Below are 7,395 nucleotides of genomic sequence, written 5' to 3'. Positions count from 1 at the left end.
GCGCCGCGCCGCGGGAAAGCTCCCGGCCCCAAACCCTGAGGCAGGGGGAAGCGGGGCGGGTGAGCGGCCGGGTCGGAGGCAGGCGGTTTCCGTCACCCGCTGGTAACTGTGATGGTCATTTCTCACGCAGTAATGCTTTTTTCTTTTCCTTTTTTTTTGGTTCCCTACAGGCCTATTCAAGGCTAGCCCGTATGCATAACAAAACCCTCTTCGCCTCCCTGCTATACCCATGTGTTTTATTCCTTTCGGGCTCTTTCAACAGTTTATAGGGTACTGAATATAACTGCGTGCGCGGGAACCAGCTGGTTGTTACAAAGTTTCTCTCAGTCCTCAAGCTATTTTTTTTCCTGGCTTGACTTTCCAGCTGCCTTCAACAGTGTTGCCTAACCAGGAGACCAAGGCGGCTCTTACCCTGTCCTGCCGTTTCCGTGTGAGTCACAAGCCACCCCTTCCGAAACGTCAGCCCCATGCCCCCAGCCTCCCAAGGCTGAGGGGTTTCTATTGCTGGCTAATCGCAAAGGGTTTATGGCAGGGTTTAGACACAGCTGAAACTTCTCCCAGGAGCGTGAGACAACTGTAACCTCAAAGACTATCTGGAAGGTAAGGAATAAGGTGAGGCAGTTTTTAAAGACTGTATATTCCCGCCTTTCAGTGCCCTTTTCTAACCGAGAACAATTTCATTTTCTGACATGGGGTCTGTGATCTTCATCTCATCTGTCAGGTCCTTCATTGGCAGAATGAGGAAATCCAGCCTGTTTATTGTCAGTGGGTCTAAAGCCCGATTGCCACTGCTCCTCGGCCGGGGCCATTTTAATGTGCCGTGGATGTACAGAGTTAGTCAACACAAGTGGCAGACACTCATGATATCAGAGACGGTGTTTAGTATTTGTAGCTGTTGAAATTTCAAGGAAAAGGCTCCCTAATGAAAATCCTATTCCAATATGCCAGAAAACTCTTGTTTAAGAAAARCCTACATGAAGGCAAGTCCTGACAGGCCTCCGGAAATGAAAAGGGCAGATTATTTAACAGCTGATCAACACTAATAACCCTTGGCAAATACAGTATGCAAATTTAACACTGGGGCCAACACGCGCAGAAGGTACTCTTTTCTAACAACCCAGCCTGGCTGCTCAGAAATGACCACCTTTTAATTGCAGAGCCCATCGCTGGGAATTGGGAGCCTGGGGCTCTGGTTGCCACACGTTAGATGAGAGGTCCGTGGGTGCTTATTTAGGAGAAGTTCCTCAAAGACCACAGGAATATAATGGGTGTTAGGTGTCTGACCGCTTGGTGGGCGCAGGCGCAGCCTCTCCGTTAACCTTGTTGTGTTGCTGAAGTGAGGGGTATAGAGCACTGAGGGTACTGATCTGAACAGTTTGAAGCTGGATACCTGCCTCCGCCCCCTGACATCTTAAGGGAAATATTTTGAATAACTTTGAGATCTGCTAATCTACACAAAAATCCCATTTCTGAGGTGAGCCAGCTCACAGGAGGAGTTAAACTTAGTTAGCTCTGCTCTGGGTTTCCCCTTCAAGCAGGCCACGCAGAGGAAAGCATGGGATAGGAGCTGAGCACAAAGTGAGCAATTCATCCTTTTGCCTCTCCAGCTCTGAGGCATGAGGGTGGCTTCGTAGCTACCAAGCTGCCCTGCCAGACTGAGCCCCCCAGCATGAGGACCATCCCTGTGATACCCTTGGTGCTGCTGGAAGCACTTAGGTATTTGGGGCATCTAGTTGCAGCAGCTGCTGCCACTCTCCCATGGGGTTTCTCTGCAGGACAGGGCTTGCTGCTGCTGGATGGGGGCAGTCCCCACTGCAAATATCCCCTGCTCCCCTTGCAAGCTGATTGTGCTTGCTGATGGGTAGAAATCGGACCCAGGAGAGCTTCCCGCTCTCCCAGGGAGGCCAGTGGGGCCTGCATACCCCCTAGAATGCAGCCCAAGGGAAGGAGGCAGATCTGCCCAGCCGGGGGAGCAGGGCAAGAGAGGAGGAGTGGGCAGCTCAGTGCTGCCCTTTTGGTGGCAGTGTGGCGTTAGCTTGGCTCTGCTGTCTCCCGTAGCTTCCCTCAGAGAGATGAGCGAGCATGTTGTGTGCATCTGGAGCCTGGATGCTCAGAGCAGCCACCAGCTCCTGACATAGCTATTAACAGCCCAGTGACCAAAAGTGTCTGGTCCCCAAGGGGTTACCTCTCCTGAAATGGCTGCCATGCCCAAAGAGCCAGTGTGCCTTTGATTACCACCGCTTTCAAAGGCTGAGAAGTGAGCTTGATTAGCAAAGTCAACAAAGAGATGCAAATAGGCTGCATCAAAAAGGCGCATTGTTAGTTTTCAAGTCAATGCCCTGGGTAGCAGCAAGCAACAATTGTTGATGTTGGGAAACTTTAAAAGAAGGAAGGGTGTGTTATTCTGGAGAAACCAGTGGCTCAGACCAGCTCATGGCTTTGTGGACACAAAGCAGTGTCTCTGTCTTCAAGGTTACTTAATAGTAAACAACTGCTGGCCAAAGGAAATCAACCTACTTCTGCATCAGCCCGATTGAAACGCCAGTACTTTGGTTATTTCCAGAGTGCAGCAGGAGTTTCAGCAGGGGCAGCGCAGACTGGAAAACTCCAGAAAGCCCAGTTCCAGGCGGGGTTTATTTCTGCTGGTCTACAGGTCAGGTCAAAACTACAGCTTTGTGCTCAGCCCGTTTGACTTGCCAGAGCTTTAAACATCCGGCTCAGTTGCTAACAACGTTAAGCTCAAGCGTGCTCGGTGCTTGGCGGGGCCCCCTGCTATTGCTTCGGAGGCAGAGCGAGGATAGTCCCTGCTCCTCGCCCACGGCTACATTGCAACCAAACGGCCCCTAGGACATTCCCTTAAGCTCACCCCTCTTCGGTTGCCGCTCTCTCACGAACGCAGAGGAATGCAGTATCTCAGCCAGTCCGTAAGTGAAGGTGTAAGACATTTTTTTTTTTAAAGTACACAGCAGAGACTTCTCCAGGGCTTAGTCTTTTTGCAAAGTAAATTTATTTGGCAGGTTTATTTCTTTATCAGGTATTTGTCTAACCTTGTGACACTGAGAGCTGGTTTCCTGATACAAATGTTAAAATCTAGATTCCCAGAACTGTGTACTGTCACAGCCAGTGTCCTAAACACCCTCACTCTGGGTTCAGGTAAATCCCAGGGACCCTCACRTGACAGCTAGAGACCCCAGAGATGCTGGGTAATTTACACACCAGTCACACTGGGGCACTGTGATGTACAAGAGCCAGGAAAACAGAAGGCCCCAGTAACAGGGCAGGAGACAGGTTTGTGTTAGGTCTTGGCTGACACACATTTCTGGCTCTTTTCTGGAGTCAGCGCTGGGAGCCTTGGCTGAGAGGCTGGTGGATTCAGGGGTTTAAAAACAAGCCTCCATCTGACAGGACAGGGAGATTAGAAACATTTTAAGTGCCTGAAGGTTTTGCAGCATTGCTGACTGATCAAATAAAAATACCTGAATCATAAATCAATGTAATTTAAAGCAGATTTATTTAGAAATTGAGATTGGGCACTAAGGGACTTATCCAAATCACTCTAGTTTGCCGTGAGCCCCAGCCAACAGGATGCATGATCCTAGGTTAGGTGATGTGGGTTGCAGGTGTGCTGCCTCCTGCTTAAATCAGACCTAGGCAAGGGCAAGGTGCTGTGGCACAAGGGACTGGGCCAGTGCCCAAAGCGAGGAGGGACTCGGCTGCCTGGTTCCCCCCGGGCTGCTGCCTGGCACTGGCCGTTGGCAGCGGGAGGAGCAGGCGTGTGATGTGGGCTGCAGTGCGACATAAGGTCTCAGTGCAGCCCAGCGGGTTGGGGACCACAGCCAGTCCCAGCAGTGCTGGACACGCTGGGGAGTCTGTTCCTTCACTGCCTCAGGCACTGGTTTAACGGGGAGGCTTCACTGTGCTCTGCCATCACCTGCTGCCTCTCCTGCTCAGTGTGTGGCATGATGCTGTGGCTCTTTCTCAGCCCCAAGCACCAGATGCAGGGTGTTGAGGAGCCATTACAGTTCCTCAAGGGATGCACATGTGTGCGCGCGTGTGTGCTGGCTGCTTATGCCTAGCCACAGCCGTGCGGGAGATCCTGCTCCCTGACCCAGCACATGAGCCAGAAGGGGAATGTTTGCTCCCTGTTCCCATTGGGGCTGCAGTCATCCTGCAAACACACTAGGCTTCCTTTAAAAAAAAAAAAAAAAAAGGCATCTGAGAGCTTGCAAAGCAATACCACAGTGGCATTTATTAATTTTTTATCATAGATCTTCCTCCCTCGCCCTACTCTGATTTGCATACCTGTTAATCCTCTCTCTCCTGCAATAATTCTGTGAAGGGTAGGGAAATAATACCTGAGCAATAACTCCTTGACTCTGAAGCTGTATAAGACCCTGCATGCCACCACTCTCAGAGCAGAGATCTCCAGCAAGAGAAAGCAGGAAGCTGGACCTTCTAAGAGCCACATGCCAGCTACACGCCCCAAGGCAAGTCAAACGTCTTGAGTACATGAAACTGAGCCCTGCTAGTGCCGGATGGCTCTTCCCTCAGAAATCTCCTTGCCCCTGGCAAAAATTTGCCTTTAGAAAGCTGCTGATGCTGCCGTTCCCTACCGGCAGGGTCTCCCCTGCAGCAGCACTGCCTGCCTGGGCGGAGGGGAGGAAAGCCCTGTGCACGGGAGGATTTCAGCGCTCCCTCAGACCCTGCCTGGGGAGCTGGGAACACCACCTCACCTCCTGCAGGTGCTGGGAGCGAGCACCCCACAGCGGGCACCCCCTTGGTGCCACCACGGGGCTAGGTCTGACCCCAGTGCTGCTGGCTGGTTTCTGATGAGCTCTGCCAGTTTTAGCCAGCAAGGAGCTGCAGACAGACACGTGCTCCTTGTGGTTTAGTTCATCACTTTTCTTACTGCTGTCTTTATCCTCTTCCCCCCATCTTCTTATAGCATTTGGGTTTGTGGCTGAATGACACCTCTTTCAGTAAAAATCCTAAAGATGGGCCAGTCAGGCTCAGATCTGGGGAGAGAAAGAGAGCAAATCCCTCCAGAAATCCCTGGAAAAGCCCAGCCAGTTTTTGCTGTCCTCCTGCCTCCTCTGTGACCAGGAAGGGACAGGACAAGCAGGCAGGGGAGGAAGGACAGCAGGGTGATGAGTAGGTGGTGGAGTGCTCTAGGGAGCTCACTGCCCTTATTTGGAGACTGTGGCGTGGGTGGACAACAGAGGGAAGCATAGGAGAACAGCAGGAAACTTTAAGTTTCAGGAGGAAACTTTTATCGCACAGTGATAAAACACAATAGCGAGCCCCCAAACAGCACGCACTGCTTAGCGGGAGAATGACTAAAACTAGTCATACCCCAGTGAGCTGCAGCTGTGCCAAAGCCGCGCTACACTCTGACTCTGCTGGAAACAAGTTCATTTTTTAAGGCCTGAAAGTTGCATCTTTGAGGGCTTTTGGAGTCAACACAGCAACCCCGTGTGCCACACGCGATCCTCCTTGCTCACTGCCCCGGAAAAGCAGCCTAGACTCAGTCTGCAGTGGTGGAGGTGAGAGGAGACAGGTGATCCTCACCACAGTATCTCTCCTGTGATGCTGAGATAGAGCCCACGCTGCTTTTTGCCGGACACACGGAGCGGCTGCTGGAAGCGGTCCATACCACAGGCATTAGGACAGCAAACCTGGCACGTGAGCCAGGGCAAAGTGAGACTATACCGTGGCCCCATACATCTGTGCCAGGCAGCATCACTGCGCTTTCTACAGACAGGCGCAGAGCTCGTGCCATAGGCAGGGGGAGCTGGGAGGTGGGCAAAGCACACCTGGAGCAGGCGCGATAGCACAGGCAGGCTGCGGGCTCGTGCTCACACTGTGTGCAGCCCGGAGACATGCTGGGCCAATCCTTTGACAGGCCCGTTGCTGGCTTTTGGCATGGCTTGCTTAATCAGGCATTTACAGTGAGGTCTAGGAGGTTCCTCTTTCTGGACTATATTAAGGCGTGCACAACGGCTTAAGGGTGGGGGTTAGAGGACAGCAAGAAGTTGTGAAAGAGTAGCACGCCAGAGCCCACGAGTAACTAAGGCTTCTTGGCAGCATTTCAGAAAATGGGGTGGTCCAGTTAGGGAGTTCAGGAAATTGTCTGAGCTAGATTAAACATTTTGTAAAACCTTCTGGGTGCTTGAGAGCTGACTTGAAAGTTGGCAAAGTTAAATAAAACAAAAGTTAACGCATTCCCCTCAATTTATTTTGTTACAGGGCTCGTATACAGTCAGTCTCTTTCTCATTATTTTGAATGCCCCTTTCCGTTTGAAGGCACGAGTATCTGCACAGCAAAGTCCTGGGTCTATTTCACAGCAGCGTGGAAGGCCACAAGTGACACAGCAGAGCTTTTGTACACATTTCCAAAGCCATAAATAACCTTTAGGCATAAAACTGGATTTATCTCTAATTGGAGCCTGGGTGTCTCTGCGGGTCTGTGGTTCACTGTTGTCTTAGTCTAGTCCCAAATCCATGAAGTGTCCAAAAGCCAAAAGCCTGCCCTGACCCCATAGCTGTTTTCCAGTAGCTGTACTCTGTCCTGGAGGAGAAAGTGCTGCCACGGTTTGGGCAAGAGAAGCATCAGTCTTCCCTGGCAAATCTCAAATCAGCCTCTGGCACAGCACGAGAGTAACAATGAAAACAACGATAGGGTTTCTCTCCGGGGAGGACGGAGGTGCCAAGACACACAGTGCTTGAGCAGAGCAAGAACTGCTCTGCACTTGTGCCTGGCGTGGGCAATTTCTGAGAGCGCGGACCTCAAGGTACGCGTCTCCACTTTCCTTCAGAGAGAAAGTGGTGTGTGAGCTGCCTAGAGCAAAGGATTTCCACTGCTCATGTAAGCTGCAGAGGATGAGATGCTGCACAGCAAACCCCCACCTTGCCTATATCTCCCTTGTGGAAACGGAGCCCCTGATAGAAAAAAAATGCCAGTCTGGGAATTTACCTGCTACGGTCTATTGGGGAAAGTTTCTACCAGTGAAATCAGAAGCGGTATCAGGCACAGAGCAGATGTCTGCAGCTTCCTTGCTCCATGGAAATAAGGAAGTAAGGAACCCATTTAGACAAACAGTCCCACATAAATCTTAGCCCAACTGTTCTTGCCTGCGCCAGATTCCATATGATCTCTGTAAAGGGTAAATTGAACTCTGCTTCATTGACAGAGCTCAGTGCTATTAGTTATACCTGTCTTTACAACAGAGCTGCATTGGGTGAGAAAAGAAAAGCAGGATGGCCCCAGGAGAGAGAGAGAAATCAGAACATAAATGCAGGTATCAAAGCAGAAAAATGCAGAGAGCGGTAGTAGCCCAGGGTATGTTGGAGACGAAAACAAACTCTTATCACAGTAAGAGCAGAGGAAGCCATCCC

The sequence above is a fragment of the Apteryx rowi genome, unplaced genomic scaffold (genome assembly GCF_003343035.1).
Source record: "Apteryx rowi isolate R43461 unplaced genomic scaffold, aptRow1 scaffold_350, whole genome shotgun sequence".
NCBI lineage: Eukaryota > Metazoa > Chordata > Aves > Apterygiformes > Apterygidae > Apteryx > Apteryx rowi.
The sequence above is the reverse complement of the archived record's forward strand: the minus strand, read 5'-3'. Positions refer to the sequence as shown.